We start from the raw sequence: 5,787 nt of genomic DNA on the forward strand, positions 1-5,787 counted from the left end.
CAGAAATCTGAGCTTTCCTGAACTTGATGTTCAGAAGGATATGAGATATCAACAGGCAATTGTTGCACAAACGGCTAGTTTTGTGCCCCTGGAGGCTTGTCCAATCCACCTCTAGGAGAGAGTCTCACACACAGGCTGGGTCTAATTTCAGATTTATTGTTTGCAAACAAGTTCGACAAGGGAGCTTAATTTACTCAAATCCGTGTCGACCCCAAACAGAGTCTGGGGTTCCTTTTTATAGCTAACATAAACAAAAGATTCTAACGTGTCGCGTAATTATTGGCAGCCCAAGTATTATGTCTTACAACATATGTCTAGCAGGTACATGTTTTATGACGGTTTACATACATGTCTCATTTACATCTTAAATCTCCTCCCTGGGGCCGTCCTTAAGTTCATTTCGGTCATTCTTCGGTCAAGGTCTGAGTTCTTCACATCAGCATCTTTCCCTGTCCCTCTTTTCTTATCTCTCGTAAGGAGTTATTTGTTGCATCTGTTTCTGGCTATGTCTGCAGAAGTCTAGTGCTACTCGTAAATCTATCATTGGCCTATATACCTTAGCAGAAGCAAGTGTGATAATATGCAGAAGCAATTGTGTAGTGAAGCCAAACAGTTCTCAGCTGTGAAGCCTTTGTGTAGTGAGATGAGACATTTTTATCACGCAGCTGCTATACAAACGTTATTGCAAAATCATAATGACTAGATTATAACATATTTTTACCACACAATCAACTCTATTAACAAAGGTTTGGGGCTTTTTTGCCATTTAATTTATTTAAAGGTTTCCAAAAGTTCAGGTTCTGTTGTATTAGTCACTGCGCGTGACTGCACAAAAGCTCCTGTTCAACAGTGCTTACAGTTATAGATTGTGATTCTGCAAACACACAGATATATAACTTTACTGCCATGAGTAGTCTAGTGGGTAATTTTTTCGCTTACAAAAATATTTGTATTTTTCACTTACATGATTTGTTCCCAATGCATATGTATACCCCAACACAAAACACATTTTGGTGTGGAGCCCTTTTGCCAGGCATTTGATGGTATGAACAAAGACTGGGTTCAAACTTAGAGGTTTAACACTAACTTCAAATCTGGCTTAAGTCCCCACCCAGAAACCTACATTGTATCACCAGGTCAACATTCCCCAGTTTCTGGCCCCCATCTGTCTCACACCTATTGTCTCCCATCAACTCTGATCTTCACTGCCACGCATTTGCATTTTCACAGACTTGCATTTTGCATATTGGCTTCTATTCCACCCAGGAGAGCACACAAAACACCAGCAGACTCTCCCTATGCCTGAAGAAGGGTGTTTGTGCCCCAAAACTTGCAAAGAACAATTTTTCCAACTATTTAGTTGGTCTAATAAAAGATACCACATTTACCCAAAGAACCCTGTTTGCCTATGTCCTTAGACCAACACGGCTACGACCAACACCCCTGAAACTGAACCCCCAAACAGTTAACTGCTTTTCAGTAACAGGCAAAGTAACTTAGGGGAGCTGCCACCTAGTGCAGTCTGCTGTGAAGTGAGACTTACCTAGGGCTGCTTCCTAGGAGCTCTACTGACTATGTCAGCCAAAGGAGAAATGATGAGCAGGGAAGCCTGCACCACAGTTGCTGCCACTCCAATACTGGGCAGCACTGCTAAGGATCCCTGCTGGGGATCACTGCTCTGGCTGCCTGGGGGGGGGGTGCTATGGACTGCTACTGGATATCACTGCTCTGGCCATTCCCTCCAGGGGTTGCTGCCTTTCTTCTGCTCTGCCAGAAGTTGCCACCACTCTGCTAATCCTCTGCAAATTGCCTGTACAACCTCTGCTTTTTTAGCCCCTGCCTTCCTTCAACAGTAAGCTCAAGGCTTTGCAGTTCTTTCAGCCATAGTGAATACTGTATCAGATTTTTATCTGAATCCACTATAAGGATTTGTGATTACAAGTACTTTTCCTTCAGTTGGTGGGACACAAAGCCAACTAGCAAGTCATTTCTGCTTGGAATCTCTCCTGCTGTTCACCCATTCAGCTTTTCAGAGGTCACAGTACGTGCTGACTTTTCAGTAACCTTTGCGTAACTTTGCATTAGCAACACTAACATACCTACAAACTTCACAGATTTGGAAGGGAGAGTAGATGAACACACAAATCTGATCCACCTGCCCTTCACAACTGCATGTTTCAACCCCAAATAGTAAACCTAAGCCCACAAACAGTGAAAATAGGTGCAAGTAGCCCCCCAAACCTCCAAACATGCATATTAATGAGAGTATGCAGAAAAGAATATACAGATTTACCATTGTAAAACATAACCATATCTGAAGATTCAGAACATAAGCAGGGTTACAGGTAGGAGAAAGCTACAGCAGGATGATAACCAAACATGACCATCATAATCCATTTTGTCAGCCTAATCAAGAGGCTATGTTCTGTCTATGAAATGCCAGAGAGGTACATGTGTACTGCTACAGCTATATATCGCTAAAGAAAATCCAGCATGAGTGAGACAAAGGCAAGCAATGGCAATTTTCAGCAGCTTTTCCTTTGAAATTTGAGCAGCAAAAGACACATTGATTTCAATATGAGCAGCAAAAGACCCTCCTTGGACTCCTGGACACGCCCCCCTGCACTATTTTAGTCTTGCTGAAATAAACAGAGGCATTACAGCTCTTTACAAACAAGGTTGTAAGGAATTTTCATTGTGGATAGAATCAGACAACTAAGGCTTGTTCTACACTATAAAAAGTTACTGGTAAATTATTTTGGGTAGAAATGTACTGATGTAGCCACAGCTGTGAGCACATAAGAGTATTTTTTCAATTTAAGGAATGTCATTTGAGGAGGAAGTATATGTGTGCCACCAAAAAAATCTGTTTCCACCAGCATACACTGTAAAAGGACCCCCAGACAGGTAGTTCTGCCATGCCTAATATACTGGCATAGCTATACCAGCAGAAGCTCTGGAGGATACACAAGCCGTAACTGTGCAAGTCACTGCAGTTCTCCCTAGCCATACTCAAACCTCATTCATTCAAAGATGATTACAAGATGATAACGTTAGAGTGCCACCTGGTGACCAATATTGGGATTGCTTCAAGAACTTTGTCTAACAGAACTAAGCACCTGGAAAGGAAAACTGGAAAGACTATTTTTCCAGTCAGACATTACTATTAATAAACATTATTAGTTCTCATGCTTTTTAATATTTTAAATGAGGTGCTTTTCCTATTCTTTAGCATATGAAAAAAAGAAAAGACTCAAATTGTAAAGCAAAAAAGCCTTAGTTAGGCTCCGGGAGCGGCGAGAGACGCACGGGTGAAAGTCCACTGCGCCCCCACTCCCTCAAAGCCCCCCAGAGACCTCCCAGCAGCCACAGAGCCCCCCGCTGACTCCCAGTACAGCCAGAGGTAAGCGGGGCCCATGGTGGGAGGGGGTTAACCCCTAGAGAGTGGGAGGAGGCGGCTGAGTGGGAGCCGGCCGGGTCTTGCCCTCCCCAGGCCCCTACTTGGCCCAGCCCCCCAGGGAGCCACGTGAACAGGCTGCGCAAACAGGCGCGCTTGTCTGCCGGCATGTGAGTTTGTGTGGGAGGGCCCAAGGCCCTGCCTACGAGCCCCCTGGGGTAGGCATACTCAGGCCCAGCCCGCCTACCAGCGACATGCCGCGGATGGGTACTCGCCACACCACTCGGGTCCCCTTGGGGTCTGCAGCGCACCGCCCCCCACCCCGGCACCTCAGAGACACCCACCCAGACGGAGCCCCTGGTTCCGGGCTCCACGCAGACGGAGCCCCTGGCTCTCGGCTGCGGGGGCTGCCTGTCCCTTTTTCAGGCTCTGGGGCTCGGGAGAATGACTACCTCCCCTGCCCCCTTTTGGGGCCTCTGGCACACCAGTTGGAGGAGCTCCAGGCCACAGACCAGAGACTGCGTGCCATCAGGGACTGCGAGCAGGAGATAGACTCCTACTGCCAGGCCCTTCTTCCCTGGGAGCCAAAGGGTAGACCACAGTCTCCCTCCAGGACAAGGGAGGACTCTGGGACCTCCCATTTTGTCCAGTCAGGGGGATGGAACAAGGTGGTCAAGGGCCCTAAGGCCCGCCGCAGCAAGGCCTCTGTCCCGCCGGAGCTTAGCAACAGGTACAAACCTCTTGCTGCCCCAGCAGAGCCTGCTGAGTTGCCAGCTCCCTAAGGCAACACAGGCTCAACTGCAGCTGCCGCCCCCGCTCTCCCCAAGACAAAAGGTAAAGTGTTTGTTGTGGCAGACTCCATCCTGAGAGGGACTGAGGGGGTTTTCTGCCACCCCGACCCCTTAGCCCAGGAAGCCTGCTGCTTCCCAGGGGCCCACATCCAAGACATTGTGGAGAAGATCCCTAAGCTCCTCCAGCCCACAGACCACTATCCCATGCTCCTTATTCATGTGGGCACCAATGACATGGCTCGGAGCACTCCCAGCTAGGTCATGAGGCACTACAGGAATTTGGGAGCGGGGCTAAAGGGTCTTGGGGGCACAGGTGGTGTTTTCTTCGATCCTCCCAGTCTTGGGGTATGGACTGAGGAGGGAGAGGAGGATCCAGGTAGTTAACCAAAGACTGCAGTGCTGGTGTCATTAGGAAGGCTTTGGCTTCCATGACCACAGCCTGCTCTTTGGAGAGAGAGGCAGCGAGCTGCTGAGAGGAGATGGCCTCCACCTCTCTCCGCCAGGGAGGAGGCTCTTCTCAGCCAGACTAGCTGACCTGCTCCACCGGGCTTTAAACTAAGCCTGCTGGGGGACGGGGGGACTACCATCACTGCTGGCCCACTGAGCAACCGTTGCAAAGCCAGCAGGCCAAGGTACTTAAGGGAGCCCACCCCTGCCCCAGCCCTGGTACAATCTGTGGGAAAGGCAAGAGCCCCCAAGGGGACACTTGTCTGCCTGTAGACAAATGCCAGGAGCTTGGGAAATAAACAGGAGGAACTCATCCTCCTGCTTAACACAAATAATTACAACATCATAGGGATAGCAGAGACCTGGTGGGACTCCACCCTTGACTGGCCACAGGTATAGATGCAAAGGGGCAGGGGCGTAGCTCTCTGTGTTAAGGAAAGCAATGCGTCCCTTCAAGCTGATGTTGGCGACCAGGGTGGACGACTGGAGGCCCTCTGGGTTAAAATCCGTGGGGAACACGGCACAGGGGACACAACGGTGGGAGTCTACTACAGACGTCCCACCCAAAGTCAAGAGCTTGACCAGGAGTTCACCTGGGAACTGGCTGAGGCCGCATGCTCCAAGACCATGGTTGTCATGGGTGACTTCAACTACCCAGACATCTCATGGGAGGATCACTCAGCAAAATCTGAGCGATTGCAAAGTTTCCTATCATGCGTGGATGACCTCTACCTGACTCAAGAAGTCTACGGGCCAACGAGAGGTAAAGCGCTGTTCAACCTGGTACTGGCTACTGGGGATGACCTAATCAGCGACCTAGTGATTGATGGGAAGCTGGGTGACAGCAACCACGAGCTGATCACCTTCACCATCTGCAGTAAAGCTGGCAAGTCAGTCAGCAACACTGAAGTCCTTGACTTCAGGAAAGCCGACTTTGACAAGCTTAGGAGGCTTGTCAGTGAGGTCCTAAGGGACCATGACCCCAGGGAGAGGGGAGTTCAAGAAGAGTGGTTGCTCCTCAAGGGAGCAATCCTCAATGCACAAGCTAGTTCTATTCCATCTTGGAGGAAAGGCAGCAAGAGGGCACAGCAGCCCCCTGGCTCTCCAGGGATCTAGCAGACCTCCTGAGGCTAAAAAGAAAGGCCTACAAGG

Source organism: Alligator sinensis, unplaced genomic scaffold (assembly GCF_000455745.1).
Source record: "Alligator sinensis unplaced genomic scaffold, ASM45574v1 scaffold1266_1, whole genome shotgun sequence".
Classification (NCBI taxonomy): Eukaryota; Metazoa; Chordata; order Crocodylia; family Alligatoridae; genus Alligator; species Alligator sinensis.